Here is a 24,899-nt window from a genome sequence, read left to right as displayed (position 1 = left end):
TAGTATTTTTGTTTCCTTTGATAAGTACCTAGAAGTAGAATTGCTGGATCATATGGCAATTCTACTTTTAATTTCTTGAGGAATCTCTGTTGCTTTCCACAGTGTCTGCAGCAATTGCATTCCTACTTTATGGTATACAAGGGTTCCTTTTTCTCCACATCCTTGCCAACACTTCATTTTTTTTTTTTTTTTTGGATAGTAACCATTCTAACAGATGTGATGTGATGTCTCATTGTGGTTTTGATTTGCATTTGCCTGATGATGAGTGATGTTGAACAATTTTTCAGGTGCCAATTAACCATCTAAATGTCTTTTTGGAAAAATGACTATTTAGATCTTCCGCCCATTTTAAAATCAAATTATTTTTCTTTTATTTTTACATTGAGTAATATGAGATTTTTTAAACATATCTTGGATCTTAATACCTTAGCAGGTACATGATTTGAAAATATTATCTCCCATTTAGTAGGTTAGTTTTTTATTTCGTTGTTGGTTTCCATCACTGTGCAGAAGTTTTAGTTTGATGTAGTCCCATCTAGTTTATTTTTCCTCTGGTTACCTTATTTTAGTTAATTAATTGTGTTCTTTTAGGTTTTTTATTTACCTTTGTATGATTTTATGTTTTAGATCTGCTGGAACTTTCTCAGGAACACTGACCTGTACTGCACCACCCATGATGTGTATGCAGGAATTTTTGTTTTGTTTTGTTTTTAATTGTAATAAAATGGACATAATATAAAATTTACCATCTTAGCCATTTTTAAGCATACATTTAGAACTGTTAAGAACATTTACACTCTTGTACAACTGAACTCTGGAACTCTTTATCTTGCAAAGCTAAAACACTGTATTTATTCAAGAACAACTCTCAGTTTCTCTCCCCTCCCTCTAGTTCCTGGCAACCACCATTCAGCAATCAAAGTAATTTTGTGTGTGTGTGTGTGTGTGTGTGTGTGTGTGTGTGTACTGTTTGTTTTTTGGCTTTTTTCCACGCCCATTTCTGAGATCCCTCGTATTTATTGGTCTTTTAGGACACAAAATCTATTTGACTAATATCAGCTGGCAGTAGTTTTCATACGACAGATTACTTTTGTAGGTTGTAACTCTAGTTTAATATCCATGACTTCAAAAACGTGTTTTCTGCACTTATTGGCCTTAAGCCTACCTGAATGAGAATTAGAAGGGGCATTTGTAAAACATGCCAATTCTGAACTGTATTTCAAATTAACTATACAAGAATATATAATTTGTTTTCTCACCAGTGAGTCCCCCAAATCTACATCTTCTTAAAAAGTACCTGATGACGCTTAAGGAGATTAAAATGTGATCATCCTAATTCTGTAATTATTCCATATGCAATTCAAAAATCCTATTCTATTATGAAATTCACATCTAATCCAAGAAAACTACTATTCATACTGTGTCATCCATTACTTTGAGACAGGACATTGAAACTTGTGACTAAAACAATGTTAGTCTAGAGACAAGAGGGCAAAAAAATAGAGACAAAAGTAGATGAGGGATGAGGAGTCATCTTGACAGTTGACTTCCTTAGGCAGAATCTATATTTCTAGGTCTTTTCACTGGAAACTTGGTCAATGGCCAGTTTAGTTAGCTTTTCAGCTTTCCTCTTCTCTGTTATAATTCCATTTTGTTCTTGTTCCAGCTCTATAGAAAATGTTTGTCTAGCCTTTTGTATTCTGGAGATGTAATTTTAGGTTGCCTAACGGGTCTGTATATGAAGGGGAGAGGGGACTGGTCTCATCTCATCATCTCACTGACTTCAGTGGGATGAATATCAGTCTCTATAAAATCAAGATTCAGTTTCTGATGGTGACCTGACTTCAGAAGGGAAGAGATGTCTGCCAAGTTTGTGTCTCACTTCTATTTCTAAGGAAGAGAAAGAAAAAAAAAGCATCATCTATACATATAGGTAACAAAGAACTCCATACACATGAAGCAACAAGTTCTACTTCATTAGTTTGTGCCTTTCACAAGGTTTAAATATAGTCATAAGATAAGTCTTGTATATAATCATAAAAATTCTATTGAAATATTTTATTTTTATAAGTAAGTGACCTAAGAAAACCAATCTGCAAACTCTGGAAGACTTAACCATTTTACTTCAGGATTCCATTGGTCCTTGTAGTTTCAATGATTTATCAGGTAAATAAAATATTAAAGCTTCACACAAGTTTCCTAAAGCTTTTATCAATTTCTGTGGTTATATTGTATCCTTGGCTAATGCTTAATCCGAATGACTTGTTTTGCAAGTGCTCAATCTTACTTTTTTGAATACATTCAAACAGAAAAAAATTTTCTAAACCTGTCTCATTAAAGAAAAAACATCAGTGTGGCCCAGGGCAGTCTGGCTTTGTAGCTACATTCTAACATGGCCAAGTTTACATTTGCTCACTTCAGAGGCCACAGTCGAGCTGTTATTTTAGCCTTAAAAGTACTGATTTAGTTTCAGGAATTCAAATGAGTCCTATCAAATCATAACTTTTCACAGAATACTTAAAAGTAGTCATTATTTACATGCCATTTTTTAAAAATGCATATAAAATATTTTTAATTGTATTGATTACCTGAATATGAGCATGTGTCCACAAGTAACTGTGTTGTTAAGTCACAATTTTCATGGTAGATCATTGTGAGTGCCTGACAGTCTTTGGCAGTGCTAAGGAACAAAATGCTAGGTAGAGATATATTTTATTTAATCTAAAAATATCAGTGTTTAGGATTAAATATCTGAAGGGTTTTTTAAAGATTTTATTTATTTATTCATGAGATACAGAGAAAGAGAGAGAGAAAGAAAGGGAGAGAGAGAGAGAGAGAGGAGCAGAGACACAGGCAGAGGGAGAAGCAGGCTCTAAGCAAGGAGTCCGATGTGGGATTCGATCCCGGGTCTCCAGGATCACACTCGGGGCTAAACTGCTGAGCCACCCAGGCTGCCCCATATCTGAAGGTTTTTAAGGAAAACTGTACATATAATTCACGGTTTGGGCATGAGAAAAAAAGCATTTTATTAAAACTGAGAATTTACACTATATATTCTATAAAGATGTGCTGGTACTAGTTTAGGTCAGCTTATAGCATCATTCTCTTATACTGCTATAATTCAAATATAAAATTATCTAGGACCTTCATGAGCAGAAAATCTCATGCTCGGTGCGTAACCAGAAATCGAGACAAAGAATGATACTGAATGTTTTGATGCACCCATATTCTAATTTCCAGTTGAACCTCTTTAGGCACAGTGATTTCCAAACATTCTGTTCTACCTGAATCAGGAAGAAGTACAGTGAAATGTAAATAATGTATACTGTATTTAGAAAAACAACGTAAATACTTTATAGACTATTCAGTAAATAATGTATATACTTAGAAAAACAATATAAATATTTCATGGACTGCTGGGCCACTGTGAAGACTCAGATTAAACTTCTGGGTTTAAAGAACACTATGTTTATCAAAACTCAATTTCTTCTACCCAATAGAATTCTGCAAGGTTTAGATAAATTGCCATATATAAACTACGTATTCATGATATGACCCTACTGTAGCCACTGTATTAGGTGTACATTATACTTTCTAGTTGCTGCACACTAAAATCCTATGAACTTCAAAGTTTGAGCTATGTTTTATTGTTATAAAATGTACAGAAAGACGTCTTGTCAAGCCCTTGTCAACCTTGCCAATCACATTATACATTCATACTATATTCTCGATCCATTAGGATTACAAACCAGAGGCACATATTTCTAATAATAATGTTTACTGTTCTCAACTTCTGATTCTATTATAGAAATTAATTTTATTCCTTTCTCCTCTCAGAATTGCCCCATTCTTTCTGCATGTATGTCGGCTACTAATGCTTTAAAAAATCTCTTTTCAGTTTCCTTTAAATCAGAGCTAAAAATGTGCTTCACATGCCTATCCTTTTAGTACTTTAGCTCTATAGCATATCTTTGCAGCTCCACATTTAATATTCAATATCTATTGTTAAATTCCTCATAAAATGCCAGTAAGTGCTCATATGTTCTAATTAATAGGCATAGTGTGAAGGCCATAACCAGCTTCACAGAGGAGAACAATGAGCTCACAGATCACAGCTGCAATCCACCAGAGGTTGGATGCGAACATTCCCTCCTCAACTGCTGAGTATTTCAAGCAGGAGGAGCAGCTGGCGAGCGAACAGAACCCATGATGCAGTAACAGTTTGTTGGAACCATGAAAAACTATAAATGTCAAATGCATATCAAATAGTATTCTATACCAACTGGTTAACATTGTTCATCCCAAAAGATACTGAATATAAACATGGAGATTTCCTAGAAAATTAAACTGGGTATTTAGAGGGATAAAAGAATAATTCTTAAGAATGCTCAAAGTCTAAAGAGTAGCTTTAAGGTATTTGCATTGAGAATAGAAAGAGATTTTAAAAAGATAATATGTGATTTTTTTTTATGATACTAAGCTCTGGTGACACAAATTCTGCACAATATGGACCAGGTATTGATGTATATATGTACCTCATTTGTAGACACATGTATTCCTAAAGCAACATGGAAATCAGAGAAATGTGTCCTAGGATCACCACAGAGGCTAAGCAAGTGTTCCCAGCATAATGTGTAATTTTTACATGAAAAATAACTCAAGGGCAGCCTGGGTGGCTCAGCTGTTTAGTGCCACCTTCAGCCCAGGGTGTGATCCTGGAGTCCCGGGATCGAGTCCCACATCAGGCTCCCTGCACAGAGCCTGCTTCTCCCTCTGCCTATGTCTCTGCCTCTCTCTCTCTCTCTCTCTCTCTCTCAATCTGTGTCTCTCATGAATAAATAAATAAAATCTTAAAAAAAAGGAACCTCCAAGTGTATGTTCCTATTAGTTTAATCTCTAAACTCATTGATTTTAATGATTTGCAATTGATCTCCTGACAATGAAGGTTTGTTTTTTTTTTGTTTTGTTTTGTTTGTTTTGTTTTTTAATTACACTATGAGACATGCATTTAGAAACATTGGGATAATTCTAAGGGGTCTCTGGATATAAGGGATCAAGAAAAGAAAGATACAGTGATAAAAAAATACAGAAAGTTCTATAAGAAATTTTTAAAAATAAAGAAAAGCAGAAATACAAAGAAAGATTATGGAAAACAAAAGGGTCATTTTAAATGTATCAAGTGAACTCAAATCTTAAGAAACCTCTTGTTCACTGAACAGAAATACAGTCTTTTAAAATTTCCATTTCTTAAATTCAAACTGCCATACATTTTGAGAGATGCTGTAAATACTACAGTCTAATCTAGGGTTTCCTTACACATCAGTTTCTAATTGAAGGTAGTCAGTGATAGGGGCAGGGGCAGATCCATGCCTAGATATTTGAACTCCTAGAAGGTCTTTTCAACTATAGTACCTGCATCTTGCTGTCCAACCCTAGCACAGGGCACCTTGCTTACTTTTCTGAAATGAAATATTCTGCTCTGATATGATTTAAAAGTAACTAACTGCCCTTGAATTTGCAGGATGTTTGAACACATATTATCTCATCTGATTCGCAACCCTGAGAAGTAGATAGGTGTTAGCTCCAATGTATAGTTAAAAAAATTGAGATCCAGATGGATTAAGTAATTTGTTTAAGGTCTATATCTAGAAAAATATGATAATGTTACCCAAGCACAAGAGTGCTTATTCCAATTGAACAGTCTTTCTGACAAAATTATAAAGGGAAAAGAAGGAGAAGTAGGAGGTGGGGGTAGGGAGGAGAAGAAAAGATGGAATGAAGGAAGGAAGGAGGAAGGAAAGGAGGAAGGAAATCATACTAAATCCTTGAGGAAGATAGAAAATTAGAGTCTAGTGCCATAAGACTCTGTCCTATAAGCACCAGAGCTTAACAATTATTAAAATCTCAGGTTTGAAAATAAAATAAAAACTAAGGAAAATAATTCAAAACTTTTAAAACATATATTTAAGGCCTAAGAATGTATTTCCAAATACCTTCTACTAACTAGATACAATAGGAAAAAAAAAAAGGGTAGTTACATAGGGTTTGTTATTAATGAGCTGAGTTGTTCATGAATTTGAAATAAGAATAATTTCACATTTTAAGCAATTTCCACCTGTAACTCCAAGCACACAAATATTTCATTTCACTTTACTCCTTCTATACACTCATTTTAATTTCTCTCTTTACTGCAAACCAGCCAGGAAATAAACCAACTTCACCAATTTTAACAAAGCAATACATGTTTAACATAGAATCAGTGCGTATATCAGAAATAGTTTATTTTCTTTAAATTCTGCCAAGGAGAGTAAACGGAAATGTTTTCCACTCGTGATTTTTGCCTACCAATAGTGGTAGAAGTTAACAATAACCACAGAAAAAATCAGCATCTTTTGATCCAAAAATGCATCTGCTAGTACTCACTGGTGCACTCGGTTCTTGCTCTATTTGGCAAATTGTTCAGATTAACCACACTTGAACCAAATACATTGTGTGCAACCCCGAAAAGATGTGTGTATGTGAAGTTGCGGTATATTGTTCCGTATCGTGATTGCTCACTAGGTTTCAGAGCACAGATCAGGAACCGTTTCTGGCTGAACTATTAAAATTTGTTAATTACTGCTAACCAATACATTTTGAGAACTGCTAATATTGTGTGTAAGTATTAAGTAGGATCATTCCAAGTTTTTTTCTCTGCAAAAAATATTTTATGAAATCCAGAGAGGTGAACAAAATATTTGTAATCCATTTCGAACAACTGAACGTTGGTTTTCCTTTTTTTTTTTTTTTAACATTGGTTTTCCATCCATAAAATGGATTTACTGAGCCAAAGTCAATACCTTTACCACCATTAATAGAAAATGAGATAACATGTATGGACATGTTCTCTAAACCATACAGTATCCCTTAATATTGCTTATTTTTTAAATTTTATTTTATTTTATGTGTTTATTCATGAGAGACAGAGAGAGAGAGAGAGAGAGAGAGAGAGAGAGAGAGAGAGACGGGCAGAGGGAGAAGCAGGCTCCATGCAGGCAGGAAGCCTGATGTGGGACTTGATCCCAGGACTCTGGCCCTGAGCCCCCCAGACGTCCCAGTATTGCTTATTAATCTATTAATCTGCAGTGTATAGGATCTGTGTGTCTGTCTACCTACCTATGAACCAGGTATTTATCTATCAAGTTGTTTAATGGAAAAGGCGTTGACACAGGTCCCATGACATGAAGAACATTCTAGGTGGTGTTTGACCTGCCAGGGTCTCCTCTGTCCTTCCTCTTAGTAGCTGGCTTTCCTGTCTGCTTCTGGAGGCCCTCTGCTCACCAATTCTGTGGGGGTTTTTTGCCTTTGTCACCTCCCTCCCTGGTTCTCTTTTCTTGCCCCTCTCCCTTTACTTGTAAACTGCTGGCTGCTTTTTTTTTTTTTTTTTTTTTTTTTTTTTTAACGAATATTTTGCCTGCCATGTGAAAAGGCTCAAGGGCCAAAACCAAATCATAGCAATATCTGTGGAGACCTCTGCTAAACAGTAAGGCACCGTACACATATAGGGGAGTGTGACTGTCAGGTCGTCAGAATAGACTTTGTTTCAGGACTTCTGATTCCTTAGTGATCCTTGGTGAATGGTCTGTTACAGCAGAGCCCCTTGGAGCTGCTTCATTAGCCCCAGAAATGATTTGGGGTGGAGAAAGAAGTCCTTAAATTCTCCATACTGAGGATTTACTCTACTATGTAGCTACAAACCTGAGTTTAATGGGAACCTGTGTGTGCGTGTGTGTCTGTGTGTCTGTGAGTGTGAATACACCCACATACAGACGCTCCCACATAATAACGTCCATCAGCAGGTACTAGCTATAATCCCCACATAGTGACTGTCTTTTATGCTCTCAATATTGGTTAATTTAGTTGATGTTTTATTAGTAGCTATTAATAATCTCGCTAACAAATGGATTCTGTTTGTGTGATTTGCAACGTCGATTTAGTTTGTTCAGTATCTAAGAAGGATTCTTGAAATAAGATTTAGTTACTAAAAGAAAACACAAGTAAGATCCACTTTGCTAATCAGTTTTGAATATGAAAAATGTGGTATCTGGTTTTGTATGTAGGACAACGATGCAATGCATTTGTCCCATTTTTATCCAGGAGACTAAAAGAAATTTAAGTGATCTGACTAAAGTTACAGAGTTAATAAAGATGGAGTTAGTATCCTGTCCTTCACCCTGCATTATATTTCATTCTAACTAACTTAGCTTTTTGGATGGAGAAAGTGATCAATCAAGAGCTTACATAAAACTAGTCAGAGAAGGAAGGAGAATAAATACATCAGTGAAAGAGAATACACTATATTCAATAACAGGGATGCATATGGAGAATGACAGTCCATAAAGGAGGGATGCCAAGTTTATCTGAGTGAGGGTCCCAAAGGCCTCTCTGAATAGGGTATTTTGGGTTTGAGTCATAAAAGAATGGAGGACGTAATTCCATAAAAGCAAACCATAAAGCAAAAGACACTGAGAAACAGTTTGAAAACAAGTAGCTCTGACTATGCAGTTATACGAGGCTCCCTCTTACATAGTTATAAAATTCCCATATTAAGAATTGGTTAATATCTACTGAGCCCTTATAGTTCACCTACCATCCTACATGACAAGTTATATGACACGTTGAGTTGGGTCATTTATTATTTCCACTTTCCAGATAAAGAAATTGAGTACAGCAAAGTTTAATAACATGCCCAGGATTGCATAACCAGCAGATGGCTAAACAAAGACTTGAAACCAAGTACTGGGAATCCAGAGCCTGAACACGTAACCACTGTGCTAGGGAGGTAATCAATTTCGAGTTCTATCCTTATTATGACTATTATAAAACACATCATTAATTTACTTAATCTCTGAGATTCCAACATAGGTAATAAACTACCAGTCCTTCCACGATGAACATTTGAAAAATGCTTTTAAGTATGATCATAACAAAATATTTGAACAAACGGAAAAGCCTTACTAAGTAAGAATTATTGTGGGCATATTTTGTTGACAAATCACAAAAAAGGGAAGAAGGCAAGCAACAACCTCCGAAATGGCCGTTTTCTTGCACTGCTTGCCAAGGCAGGTCTTCTCAAGAAAGCCAGTGAGGTTGCGTATGTATATGTGTGTGTTTTTAAGGTCTTTTGTGTTCCTGGGAGAACTCTGGGATTGGGTTCTGAGAGAGACTTGTGCAGAGCTATCATGCTCAGTGGCATTATGGGGATGTGCGTTTTCATATATTAAATTAGAGATTGCCCCAAAGCTGCATACACTATTGATTTATCATGAGATAGAGCAGTTAGACCATCAAGGATATCACTTGGCACAGCCCTTTCATGTAATGAAATTTACAGTGAGAAAGTCAAGGATTCAAAAAGAGAAGACTGGGTGTTGTGGCCAAGGGGGAAAAGACTCAGTTCAAACTACTTGTTAATTCCTGCTGAGTAGGCTATTGAAGTGGTAATAAGGCAGAGGCATTGCCGCTGGCCTTCGCATTTGTAGCTCTCAGCCTAGATGTGCATCCCCACCAAGGACATTATTCAGCAAGGCAGGCTGCAGCCCCTGTGCTAACAGCTTCATCTCTAACTGAGCCTTGACAGGCCGGCTGCAAAGCCAGGGATGCTGGTTGAGAGACGTGGAAATATTTGGTATTTCCTTCAAAGGGTTTCTCGAAACACACTGTTTTTTACACCCTTCTGATACGAAACTTTTGGTTTTTTGTTTCTCGATTTATTTGTGTTTGTTTTTATTTTTGTTTCAGGTCTCACAGTGATCTCTTTGCCGTGAGTTGGATAATAGGACATGGTCTTTTTAATACATCTGCACAGACCTCATTTCAATAGTGACTGTTTTGGAGGCAAAGAAGAGCGAAAGTGAAGAACATTCTTGGTCATGTGCTACATCCTAGAATTCCAAATGAAGTTCAGGCCAAAGTCTTCTTTGAACATAATTTTTTTTGGGGAAAAAAAGAGCTTTATGGAGTCTCTAATATCTGAATTAATACCGTTTTGAAAAGAACAACGAGCAAAGCAGTGATGTTCCAAACCAGGTTTACATCTTAGTCAAAAGATGTTTGGCAAATTTTAATATGGCAAAGACAGTAGGTAAAACATCCTGCAATGAGATCCTGTAAAGTTAAAATGGCCCAAATATGATTATTTTGTGAATTGATAGAATAATCAGGTTTAAGAAAAAGAATTATAACATTCTTGGGCAACCCTGGTGGCTCAGTGGTTTAGCACCTGCCCTCGGCCCAGGGTGTGATCCTGGAGACCCAGGATCCAGTCCCACATCGGGCTCCCTGCATGGAGCCTGCCCCTCCCTCTGCCTGTGTCTCTGCTTCTTTCTCTCTCTGTCTCTCAAGAATAAATAAATAAAATCTTAAAAAAAAAAAAAAGAATTGTAACATTCTTTTGCTAAGTGGACACTCAGAAACCCGGGGCAGAGGGTGGGGAGGTGGGAAGGGGGGAGAGAGGAGGACTAAAATATTTTGTCTCCTGTTTCTCACGTGACAGTTTGATGGAAAGATCAAAGTTTAAGTCCAGTTCTCACGATTTTAACACCAGTGATTTCCCTTCCATACACTCCACTTCCCCTTCATCCTTAGGAGTAAGATGACCCCTGATTGTGTGAGGACTTGGTGATAGAGTTGGAAAGGCACTGATGTGTGCAATCCAAACCCCAGCGTTACTCTGGTATGCAGCAGTCATCAGTGAGAATGGGACGTCGTTGTTGTGTAGATAATATATACATTTCAGCATTTTTCTTTTAAATTGTTTTATTTGTAAACGGATGAAAAGGCTTTGTAAACTTTGAAGTGTGCTGAACCTGTAAGGTAATATGAGTATATGAAATATTTACATCCTTCACACACAGCCTAGGGTTAAGACAATGAGAATTTCCTCTGATTGTCAAAGAGGATGAATGGAAATTAGAGGTCCTCATTCTGTGGATGCCACCCATGGACTTAAGGCTCTGCCTTCATCCGGTTCATTTCTTGGTGAAGAAATATTTATTTCCTTGTTAAATAGTGGGGAGGGAAGCAATGTAAAGCAAAGGTAGTTGCAAAACAACAGAAGTCTTTGTAAGATCAAACTTCTATTAACTTGCAAGTAATATCATGAAATCTAAAATTATATTTAAGTAATGATCTGCAAGTAATACCATGAAATCTTAAATTATATTTAAGAGCTTACTGTGTGCATAGTGGTATATTCGATTTTATTTCATATAGGAAGGGATTGGCAAATGTTGTGATAGCAGGATTTCCTTTAGTAGAGCACTGGCCCGGGCTTGAAGCTGTGCTTCACAGAAGTAGTTTTACAAAATGTAGAAGACAGTGATGCAGTGGCCCAACAGTGATGGTGTACATTGATGAGTTGACTTCTCAAGGTTCCCTCCAGTGCGCACGTCCCAAGATTCTTTCTATCATCCACAAGATATGCAAAATATAGAAATGAAAGAGTTTATACCCTAAGGTTATCTCTGTGTTTAAAAATACAAATCATAGATAGCAACAGACTTTGGGGAATGGATGAAATAGAGAGGGAAAAGATGAAAGGATGGGTAAGAACAAAGAGGCAGAAATAAAGAAAAAAGAAGCAGAAGTAAAGAAAACCATGGCGAGTGTAATCAAAAGGGAAAATGCTAAATGTTTAAATGACAAAAGTGATGAGAGTCTGGAACAGAAAATAAACACTTTAACGTGCTTGTCTAAATATCCAAAAACTATAAAGGAAGTATGGAGAGATAATATGTTCTTACAAACCATCAGTAGCTTCCATAATTGCCAATTTCTCTGTAAATTCTTTAAGTCTACATCTATCCCTGTATCTATATCTGTGCTTATGTATTAGCATCATTTTAAAAAAATCTCTATAGCATGATTCTATTTATTTGACATGTTCAAATACACAACTTGTATTTATCCCAAACCAAGTCTATACTCATTTTAGAGCTTGAGGAGTTAGTAGAGGTCACTTGACTCAATTCTTTCACTTTTCAAATGAACTCAGAGTTTATTCAAGAACCCCACATTAGCAGTGAAAGAAATCTGACAAGAATAAAACACTTCCACCCCCTGGCAAAACCTACTATCTCTGTGAGTGAAGTTTCAATACATTTGTTTTCCTTATAAGAAACTTAATGCATATAATTCTTTTACAGAATACTAAGTACCTGACTTAGAGACTAGAGTGAGAGACAAAACCCCCAAAATATTCTAAAAGCAACACCAAAGACAGAGAGAGAGAGAAAGAGAAATAAAGATCTTTGATATCTTTATCACATAAGCAAATAGCAGAAAATATGGCAAAATGACAGAAATCTTGACTCTTAGTCCAGTTTAAAGACCATGTGAAGATTTCTGCTTTTTGTGTTCTGTCAAATTTCATTTTGCTTTCCTCGCTGGACAATATGTGGTATAAAACTATTATTGAAAGCGCTTAAATTGTGGCAATCATAACCACTGGGCACCTATCCTTCAAATCATCATGAAAGAACATCCCTGACAGGGCCAAGGAAGGGGTCTGGGATGCTGTTTGACTCCGGGCACAGTACTCATTGTTCACGAGTGCTTAATAAATATGGTTTCATAGTGATTTATGTTCTAGAAGGTTAAGCCAAAAAGAACTTTGGAAGTTTTGAAATAAAAGTGCATAGCAATATAAAGAAAACAGTAGACATTTATTTTATTAAAAAAAAGACCTGCAATCTGTCTTCCAAAGTATGTACATTGACTCCTAAATTTAAAAAATGATTGAGTTTTAAAATTAAATATTTAGCAGTAGCAGAATAAGAAAAAAAAAATCATGAATGAAAATCCAAAATGCAAGGTTAAGTTAAATAGATTTGCACAGCATTAGTGATTCTTACAAACTCTGGTTAGTATTGTTTTAAATTTAGCAGATGTATTTTGCAAAGTCTTTAGGTTTTAAACCACAAGAGCGATAAAACCCAAAGTTATATGGGGCCTGTGGTGGCCTCCAATATTAGACTTTATCTGTGAACTCACTTGTATGTGTTCTCCATGAACTCAAGGATAAATTGAGTATCTGTCTAACTGGTCAACATAGTATCTAACCCATACGAGGTGCTCAATAAAAGGGTCTTTTCCCTTTTTTAAATATTAGTGTCAGGTAAAATTTTTAGAGTGAAAGTGATTCTTTTTATGTATTGATGAGCTGCATCGAAAATATACCATCTCAAAACCATCACAATAATCAACATTTGGATCAATTACATCACCCCGCAAAATGTCCTCCTGTCCTTGTACAGCCTACCCCCGTTGAAGAGTCTACTCATGCTCATGTCCTTGTACAGCAGTCTACCCCACCCCCCCAACTCATGCTCAGCCCTTGGCAGGCACTAATTTGTTTCTGTTCCTATCAGTTTTCCTCTTATGAAATGTCAAATAAATAGAATCACACAATAGGTACTCTTTTGTTTCTGATTTCCTTTATTCAGCGTAACATTCTTGAGTTTCATCCCTGGTGTTGCATCTATCAGTAGGGTTTTGTTGCTGTTGTTGCTGGGAAGTATTTCATTGTATGAATATACCACAATTTATTTATCCATTCACCAGTTGACAGGCATTTAAAGTTTTTCCTAGTTTGAGATTATTAGGCATAAAGACCTTATGAACATTCACGTACAGGTTTGTGTAGACCTTCATGATTTTTTAATGTAAGGAAGTGTAGCTGAGAAAATACTGCATAGGAGAGCCTAGGTGGCTCAGTCAATTAAGACTCTTGATTTCAGCTCAGGTCTTGATCTTAGGGACATGAGTTCAAGCCCCACATTGGGCTCCAGGCTTAGCTAGAGCCTACTTTAAAAAGTAAAATAAAGCATAGAATACAGACAAATACTGGCAAGAAACCAAAAGACCATCCTTATCTCTGTGTGGGGCCAGGCATGTCAGCAATATAGTCAAAGGAAGTCATTCCAGAATATTTTTATTGTATTCTTTGCTTAATCATGTGGTAGCTGCTGTGGGCAAAATGGGAAAAGTAAAAAGAAGAGAGTGATTGAGGAGATGACTTGAATTCTTTAGCTAGTTACTGTATTCTCTATAGCTTTGTCCTCTAATAATTCTATAATCATAATAATATTAGCAATAATATAAATAGAAATGGGAAAAATGGCTAACACTACATAGTGCTTTCTTTTTTTATTTTTTTAAGATTTTATTTGTTTATTCATGAGAGACACACAAAGAAAGGCAGAGACACAGGCAGAGGGAGAAGCAGGCTCCATGCAGGGGGCCCGATGTGGGACTCGATCCCAGGACCCCGGGACCACGACCTGAGCCAAAGGCAGATGTTCAACCACTGAGCCACCCAGGTGCCCCAACACAGTGCTTTCCATGTACCAAGAATGATTCTGAGAGTTTGACTTTTTAAAACTGTTTAATTCTCTTATCAACCCATAGTAATACATTTGTATTGTTATTATCAAGTTTATAGAAGCAAGACCAGAAAATATGAATTAGTGAGCGAAGTTCACATAGCCAGTCAGCGATGGAGCCAACATTCAGAACAGAAGAGTGATTCCAGAATCCATGTTCTTAAACCCTATCCCATGCTACTTTAATACAATAGCTGCATTCACAAATTAGTCTTCTTAAGTGAGTACTATTTGTGAGAGACACTCTCAGTTCTCACCATTAGTCAGAACATAGTAAACAGAACAGAGCCAAGATGTGATACTAGATACTAATTCCAACTTCTTGCTATGATTATCTTCAAGGGAGTTCTCTTACATTTCTCAGATATGGCTGCATGCAAATATTAAAGGTATAACTTTATTTTTTTTTAATTTTTATTTATTTATGATAGTCACAGAGAGAGAGAGAGAGAGGCAGAGACACAGGCAGATGGAGAAGCAGGCTCCATGCACTGGGAGCCCGACGTGGGATTCGATCTGGGGTCTCCAGGATCGCGCCCTGGGCCAAAGGCAGGCGCCAAGCCGCTGCGCCACCCAGGGATCCCAAGGTATAACTTTATTATCTTTATAGATATTGAAAGAAGTTCCCCTAAGTGAAATTCAAAATTAAAGTTTTCTAGTATTCTTTTTTTTTTTTTAAGATTTTTATTTATTTATTCATGAGAGAGACACAGAAAGAGAGAGGCAGAGACACAGGCAGAGGGAGAAGCAGGCTCCAATCAAGGAACCCGATGGTGGGACTCGATCCTGGGTCTCCAGGATCACACCCCAAGCTAAAGGCAGATGCTCAAACACTGAGTCACCCAGGCATCCCTAAGTTTTCTAGTATTCTTAATAAAAATACATCATACTACATCCTGTTGGTCATATTCACAAAATGTCCATATAACATAAAATCCAGAGATCAGTTACAACTAGAAAAATGATTTTGTATTTAATATTGAAAGATCACCCCACAGTTCTCTTCCATTTACTTGAAAAAAAAATGTGGTTGGTACAATATTTTGGAGCTCAAGCTAAGAGACTTAAAGTTGCTTAGACTTAAAAAATAAAATAAAATCAATAAGATTATCAAAATGATTTTATTAGACATAAAAGGTTAATTTAAAAATGAGGAATCTGGCTTTAAATGATTCAGGCATTTCTAATATAATGACAAATGATTCAAATTTATGTTTTTATCTTTTGCACAGTTCATATTATCCCACTATTAAATTTTCAATACAGAATGGTACTTACTTTTTGTTCATAGAGTAAATGATTTCCTTAATAATGTTTACAATGCCTTTCCCACTGTTTATCTGTTTATTACCTATTTTAAGAGATGAGTTTGGATAGGTAAAAATTAGAGCATGACACTACCTAAAATCAAATTGTTACGGATTGAGTGTATCCCCTAAAATATATATAGAAGTTCTAACCCCAGAAACTGTAACTGTGACCTTATTTGCAAAAAAGGGTTTTACAGATATCATCAAGTTAGGATGAAGTCATTAGGGTGGCTCTGATGCAATATGACCCCGCCCTTATAAGAAGAGAGCAATCTGGTTGTAGACCCAGAAAACAGTGAACACCAGGTGAAGACACAGATACAGAAGGAGAATGGTCATGTGAAGACAGAGACAAAGGATGACAGTCGTGCTCCCCCAAACCAGGGAGCACTTGGGGCCAACAGAAGCTGGAAAAGGCAAGGAAGGATCTGCCCCTAGAGACTTTGGAGGGAGCACAGTGCTGCCAACACCTTGATTTTAAATATCTAATCTAGCCTCAGGAACTGTAAGATAATACATCTGTGTTGTTTTAAGCCACTCAGTATGTGGTGCCTTGTTATGACAGCCTTAGGAAACTGACACACTGACAACAAGATTGATGCCAAACATTTTAAAGAAACATTCTGAAATCTCTGGCTGCTTCATATTCGAGATCAAATTAGTGATCATCAACATAGATCAACAGAGTAACAGTCTGGTAAGTTCATCTCTATTGTTCTAATTAGGCAGCCAAACAGCAGGGCATCAAATAGGAATCGTATCCTTTTGAAGGGCAGGCAAGTATTTTGATTTCTGGACCTCTCACTGGATTCACATTAAGGTCCTTGATTTTATATGCAAGAATTTTCCAATTTTCTATAACATGAATTCTCCTGTTTGTCTGATATGTGCTGACACCTTTTGCTCATTCCAAGGTTATGCACCACTCAGTTTTGTCAAATGAAGGTGGAATTGGAGTACTGCACAAAAGTAAATCGTGTACTAATGAACAAAGAAGTCAAAGAGGTCGTGAGAAAAAGCAACTTTCCCTTAAGATCTTTACTTTGCTCTTTTTTTTATGACAGGTTTGAAGAACACTATTAATGTCCTGAGGGTTTGTCCAAAACCTGATGGAAGAAGAGAAGGTAGATATCAAAATGATACACTGAGGCCCCTGTGCCTGCACTCAAAGCATTTTTGGCAGATTTGCTGAATATTTCAAATATTCCATTCAGCAATCACAATACGTGAAAAGATCAGCCACTGTATTTACGTTAAATATTCTATGGCTTATTAACTTGGCATAACTTATACCCACTTTTCCCTCAGCCTGAACTTAGAATCCCAATAGAAATATCACCTTCACATTCTAACAATCGATAGCAGGTTTTCAATAAACTCTAGTCATAAACTTGGATAGAACATCATCAGATTGGCTAATTCCGTGAGACTATTTCACTTGCAGATGAGCTACATTCGATTTGTTACCTGCCAAGTGTGGCAGCTCAATACTGGGGCCATTATTCAAGGATCAGGGGAAGAGTGTGCTAAATGAGGCTGGCTGTCAACACATCCTCTCTTTGCAACATCATCGGCCCTTCCTGGGATGAACCCTCTCCTCCCAAGTCCACATACATATCGTTCTTCTATCCACTATCACGGCAGGTTGATATTACAACAAACCAATTCCACCCCCCGTATTGATTTACACTGTTTCTCTAGACATCAATCTCAGTAAAACTTTCCCTTCTGACTTTTCATCTTCAGTCTGGGCATGGACTTCGTTATTTTTACAAAAAGAGAAAAATTTAAAGGATCAGGAAGGAAAAAAGAAATGGCAATGCGTCTCTTTGAGTATGTTAAACACACCTGGCTTCAAAATGATTTTTTTTTCAAAGTTGATAGAGCCAACAAATAGCACGATTTGGTTTTTTTATTCAATTCCTTCATGTAACTTTTCATAAATGGGTGGAAGGTCTGCATGGAAAATAGATGGCATGGTAGAGATTGATTGAACCAGAGCTGACAAATGAGAGCTAGAGCTACGAGAATCATTGGGTCTGTCATTTTGTTCTCTACACACAGTGCTCTGCAAAGATATTATAGCATGGGCACCCACTGATTTGAGATTTCTGTAACACCTGGACTCGAAGCTATAAGAAAGGGGTAGTAATGACAGTTCCCTGATTATTCCCTTTCTGGTCAATTTCAATCAGTTCCTTAATGTGACTTTAATGATGTTTTTTAGTGTTCATTTCTTTTTATTTTTTTAATGCTATACCAATAGCATTTCCATTCAACCACTGTGATTTTTTCATTAGGATGATTATAATGGAAGATGACTCTCAGTGGAAATGTATGAGACATTCTTGTTATCCATGCACCATTGTTACTATACGCTAATTGCTCCAGTCTGTCATGTGAATGAGTATTTAAGGAGATTTTAATCCCTGAACCACCACATTCATTGTAATTCTGCATGCTAAAGATCCTTATGACATTATAGTGATAAAATTGCTAGCATTGCACACATGCCCAGATCTTCTAAAATTTAAACATAGTTGAAGTGTTTGGATGCATTTTAATTTGTAAATCATTTGTTTCTCAGATACACTGATGTGTGCTAAGTTATAGTTTGGGAGAAACTTAATGGCTAAACTTTCCTGAATCCAGCCTAAGAGAGGAATGAATTCTTCAGTTGATTTCTGGCTCTCATTTGCAAGCCATGCTTCCATTAAGTTCCTAGTAAGGGTAGGCAGTTATGAATAATGTCCAGCTATCACAGCTCCTTGCTCCTATGAGAAAGATGTCAAATGCACTGAACCCATCAACACAGGGATTTAGGTCATTAACTCAACTATAGATTTGAAAGCATTTTGAAAACTGGGTCAGTTCGTCAAAGGTACAAACATGACATGAGAGAGCTGTTGCTAAAACTGAAGTGTACAATTACAAGTCACATCAAAAGTAATCAATGCGGTTCATTATGCAATCTGTTGTTTAGGGCAACTACAGCAAAGTTCAAAGTAAAAGATATACTTGTCTTTATCTAGGGATGATAAAAAGGTTAGAATGATAAGATGGCGACATTATCAAAGAGTTGTAAATATATGACATACTGAGCTGGCATTTTAAAAGTTTCTCTTGAAGCACAGAACTTCTATCACCATAGCGATGGATTCTACAAAGACTGTATTAATTAGATGCAAATGGCTGCAAGGGAAATAGAACCTTTTCGTTTTTGAGAACCAGAGCTTAAACTTGATATATTGTAGAGTATGGTATGGAAACCATATTGTCAGTTGAGCATACTGAATTTGATATACAAGTTCTCAAGGAAAGGTCATTTGAGTTGGCATGATTGCAATTGTTTTGAAGTAGGTGTGAAACTACTGGTACTAAATAAAGTGAAGTGATGATAGCATTGCAAATATTAAAACATACAGATGCCTTAAAAGGATAAATACAAAAAAAAGACAGAAAATATACAACTGGATGCAGTGTGGATTTCCAGAAGCCCATCTTCAACTAATGATTGAATAGATGTGAAGGCAGTACAATGTCAGAACTTATATAAGAGTTTAAGCAACAATTTTTAACTTTTAGGTCAAATTTAGGTAAGTTATGCATTTCTGAATGTGTTAAAATCTATTGTTTTGAGAATGGTTTGAGTGGAAAGAACTCAAACTCACGTTGAGGTTGGTGGAAAATTGGAGACAGATCAAGATGATTCCCACAACTCATTTCTTCCTGTTTTTAGCAGCTTATTAGTGACAGGGAGTCAAAGTTAGTTTACAAATTAAAGACCACATGGCCAATGGATGCTTTTCCAGACACGATCTAACCTTCTGGAATATGGAGCTTGCTTTTCTACTACATACTCAAAATCTCAGCAGCACCCACTTCCACATAGAAAACTTTGGAGAAAGGACACCTGAGTGGCTGAGTTGGTTAAGTGACTCTTAATCTCAGCTCAGGTATTGATTTCAGGGTTATGAGTTCAAGCCCCATGCTGGGCTCCATACTGGACATGTGCCCTACTCAAACAGAACAAAACAAAACAAAACAAAACAAAAAAAAAGAGGAAAAAAAGAAAAATTTGGAGTAGGACCTCTTTCCACTGGCCAATGACAGATATGCAAGGTTAGGCCTGGGCCTGAGCATACCTCTATGTGAATTAAAGAGATTGCAAGGAATTGTGTGTATTTCCCTATGTCCCTGCATGTAGGGTTCAATACCTCAACACAAACGTGGACAAATTTAAATGAACTCTGCTTAATTACCTATAGACTAATTTCGTCATTGCTTAAAGCTGGATCAAAATAGCAATTACAGTGAATTCTCATAATAATGCCACTGCCATTTTTGATGTTGATGTTCTTTGTTCTCTAGGGTCCCCAAACCTGAAGAACTTTAGTCCCACGCTGCCTGCAGTAACAACAACAATAAAAACAAACAAATCATAACAAAAAAACATGTGCAATAGAAGAGAATGAAGAGAAAGAGAGAAGGCTTTCACAATTCCTAGATGGAGGTTTCTCTGAAGTCTGCTTTTCCCTTGCACTGTGTATTTAATTTAAGCCAAAGAGGTTCTATGAAAAGTTGAGATGTTTGAGAATACTTGATAAAAGTCTTAAAGATGAGTAGAAAATGCTCAAGTCTGTATGTTATGTATGTGTATGTTGGGAACACTTGCGGCCAGAGGGGAAACTAGCAGTGGCCCCAGGATGAAGGAGAATTTTAGCGCTAGAATGCAGGGAGGAGCAAGTATAAGAGCACCCCCAGGGAAAGAGCGTGCCACAGTCAGGGAACTGAAGATAATGTAGTAGGACTGTAGCACTGGGAAACTGGATAGATGGAGCAGGGAAAAATGGGATGGAAGGGCGCTTCCTATGTACCAAACACCATTTTTAGCATTTATACCTATTATCTTTTTTTTTTCAAATTTTATTTATTTATTCATGAGAGACACACAAAGAGAGGCAGAGACACAGGCAGAGGGAGAAACAGGCTCCATGCAGGGAGCCAAATATGGGACTCGATCCCAGGACCCTGGGATCACACCCTGAGCCAAAGGCAGATGCTCAACCACTGAGCCACCCTGGTGCCCCTACACCTATTATCTTAAGTATAAATGTAATCCCTGTAGCAACACTGTGAGACACGTACTATTACCGTCTCTGTGTTACCTACTATAAAACTAAGGGACAGGAACATGAAGCTTCCTGAGTAGAAGGGCTTCAATCCCTGCCAGTGGGATGTGGTACACGTTCATTATCTCTGTACTACAGTGGCCTTCCCATGAGCTCATGTAGGAAGACCTCTCTATCAAGAAACTTCTTGCTTGCTCTATAAAATGCTGTGGGAAGACTTCAAAGGATATCTCAAAACTCATGTTGAAATTACAAGAAATTTGTTTTAGATCATTTTGAATCTAAGAGTAAGGTGAAAAAATTCAAACAGTGAGGACGACTCAAAGCAAAGAACCTAGTTAGGTAACCATTTCAACCACCAGGTAAGAGCTGATGGGTAGGTTACTACTACGTTAGTGGGAATGAGAGGAAAGGGTGATTTAAGGGATATTCAGGGGACACAGTTGCTATGGCTTCGTAACTAATTACTCAAAGGCTTTCTGTTTATTTGTTTTAATTTAATATCTGGACCAATTCTATTCCTATTAATTATCTCATTTCTTAATCTTGATTCAAACTTTGAAAAGTCCAGACCCAAATGCTGTCCTTTAAGTCATTCAGATATCTTGGGATTTTGTTTTGTTTTGTTTTGGTTTGGTTTGGGTTTGGGTTTGGGTTTGGTTTTTGGTTTTGTTTTGTTTTGTTTCCCATTCCTTCCAACTTCAACCTGGAGTCAAGACTGGGAGATAAGAACAGGGAGAGGCCCCATTGTTAGAACCTTAAAAACCTCACACTCAACGTGTTTCCCTGGCCTGTTGTGTCAAGCCCAGCCCTTTCTTGATTCCTCTACCGGGAAAAAGATTTTCGTGCCTCAATTGAGCTACATCGGTATGAAATTGTACCTTAGAGACTTTTTCTGACCCACAGGACACCATCTCTGACCTTGAGAGGAAAAAAGCTCACTGCAGGAATTAAAATTTTCCTACCATTTTCCACAGAGCACTATTACTGGGAACATTGCTTGCTGGGTTCTCTTTAAAGTCTCCAGTACTATCTTTGGCAACATCATAGTGAATCCTCCGATGTAGAGCTGTCATTCTAACCATGCTCTTAAACCCTCCCCAACAGGTAAGGGAAAGGCCTACTTGATTGTAAAATTGGCCCTATAGAAGTTAGAAGTTTCGGGATCCCTGGGTGGCGCTGCGGTTTGGCGCCTGCCTTTGGCCGGGGGCGCGATCCTGGAGACTCGGGATCGAATCCCACGTCGGGCTCTCGGTGCATGGAGCCTGCTTCTCCCTCTGCCTGTGTCTCTGCCTCTCTCTCTCTGTGTGTGACTATCATGAATAAATAAATAAAAAATATTAAAAAAAAAAAAAAAGAAGTTAGAAGTTTCATTGTGTGTACCCCGTGCCATGATAAGCAATGATGTGTATCTTAGAAGTACACCTCAGGGCTAGCTTCCTCAAATAGAGCTGTTAATAGCACCCCTTTTCTTGATTCAATATGTGAAGAATCATAGCAAGTTGTAGTTCACACATCACAGTTTTCGAAGGACAGCCCTTAAAATCTGTGGAACAAAGCTCCATTGAAAAGAAATATCAGAATTCTCTTTTGCACATTCCACAGATTGTTTTCAAATTACCCTTACTTGTCATATTACTTCCTTTCAAATCACACTTACTTGTCATAGTTATGTATTTCCCACAATTCTTGGGATAGTATTTCTGAAATGTTTAGAAAATGGGAAAAAAATTAGAAAATGAATCCATTTCTCTTTTTTTATCTGAAACTACATATATTTATTTTTGTTTTTGCAGAAAAGGGCAGAGGGCAATTTGAAAATATACTCAGAAAACTTTAAGAGAAACAAAAATGTAATTAGGAAGGAAATTTGTGGGTAGAATAGCAAGATGGAGAAGGAATAAGTTTAGAATATAAGACTTTGCAATAAAGATCTGAAAACTTATATAGAAATTATTCCCAAATTAGAATTTATTTACTAGTAATTAGCACATGGACAGAAATATTTATCATAGCTTTCAAAAGCTAAAACTATAACAACCAAGATATTGAAACTAACAAAATTTTCAAATGGATAAATACAGAAAGGACACTGTATATAATGAACACAATTCTTGTAATAATTAAGAAGGTAAATTTCATGGAGATGTGTCTTTTGATCTTTTTCAATACAGGATGAAATGGAAAGGTACTGCGAGTAATTTCACAGGGCAACAATTTAAAATCTTCTAAGTTTGCAAGCCCTGAGAGTCTTAAATTTAGGTGGTGGATTTTTAGATTAATCTAGATAAATATTTGGACTGGTCTTCCTTCAAGTATATTCCCATAAATTAATTTCTGAGAGAAAAACCCAGGAAAAGTAGGGAGGAACTGTGAGTTGAAGAAGGGGCAGAAAATGCAAATACATTATTTGTTCCTTTGTTTAAGCTCTGGGGTAAAAGAAGGGAGGGAAATGTAATAGGAAGTGAAATTCGTTAAAAACTTGAATTGTCCAAAAAAAAAAAAAATAGTTGAATTGTCCAAAGCCCTAAGAAATTAAAAATTTAATTAAGGAAAAATATGCATCAGTTTTTTAATAAGCTCTTCTCTTAGGCCATTTAATGAACAATTATAATATTTACAGGATTTTTTTTTAATTGCAGAAAGATTGCATTTATCCAAAAATACATAACTGTAATCATGACATGAAGGAAGCCTAGGCCAGTTTCCTCCTCAGTCCCTCTTCCAGCCAGCCTGCCTAGTTTTTGCACATACCACGTGACCGGATCCTCTGCAGTTAGAGACCATGCTTACCTTTCCATCATGTTTTGATTAAAGATAAACGTCAATTAGTGAAAAGATGATTCTAAATAAAAATCGCCTTTATGTAATTCTACATTAAATTTTCAAGCATTTTACTCACTCAGGGGATTCTATAATGTGGCATATCTGTAAGTTTCCCTGCAATGATTAATATTCAGGAAAAAAGTTCAAACTTAGTTAAAAATCAGTTAAAATTAAATAACTGCTGAGTGGAAACAATTCATTTAATGAAGGATATTTTTTAAACCCCTGCAGCATGAAGTGTCCTTTGGGGGATAAGTAAAGCTTCCTAGAACTGCTAATGTTCATTCTATAGGTGTTTGTGGAACTTATCAAATATTCAAAGTGCAAACATACACATCTTTGCTCTATCAATATTTATAGCCTGAAAACACATTATTGTTGCAAATATGTCAGGACAATGAAAAATATCCATTTACAATGGGAATATATAACAAAGGGCAGTTGAACAATATAATTTATTTCTATCATTTGTTGAATGGCTCATAAGTAATAAGAATGGAGCTACAAGTAAGTTATGAAGGTCATTTCCTCTCACGTATGAGAAAACATAAATTGTCTATATTGTTATCTGCTGTAAAACATCCTATCCATTGGGGATTCTGAAAATCATGAGCCAGATGTCTGGACTCTATACTGTGTCAGTGCCCCAAATTGGCTTTCATCCGGCCACGGCCACGTGCAGATTCCTCCGTGCGTCACAGAGAATGCAGGCGTGGCTCAGCCTGGGGGCTTGTGCTTCTCTTAAATTAGATTTGGGTTCAAGCCATCTGACCCAGCTACAGATGGAGTCCATCTCCATCCGATAGGAAACAGATTAGAACATAGGAGCTATCATCAGGATGGACGATAAATAATGATAGCCTGCATTTATATAATTATTTAGCATTTTTAAGTATACTTTAAATGTATCATTTTTAGAAAACTTTAGGATATTCCTTTTTAAAAGACTCTCACATAAGCATTACTATTCCATTTTAACATTTGAGAAAACTTAGGATCAGAATGGTGTTTTTTGCTGAAATCCCATAGCCAGCAAGCATCAAACCAGGAGGACAAGAATCTAAATTCCTAGATTGATCCACTTTCGGCTCCATCATGGTTCCTCTTCAGTCCTAAAATAAGTCACTAACACTTATTGGTAATTTTTTTCTTTTTTTAAGATTTTGTGTATGTATTAATGAGAGACACAGAGAGAGAGGCAGAGACAC

This window comes from Vulpes vulpes, chromosome 7, assembly GCF_048418805.1.
Source record: "Vulpes vulpes isolate BD-2025 chromosome 7, VulVul3, whole genome shotgun sequence".
Classification (NCBI taxonomy): Eukaryota; Metazoa; Chordata; class Mammalia; order Carnivora; family Canidae; genus Vulpes; species Vulpes vulpes.
This window is presented reverse-complemented; position numbering follows the sequence as displayed.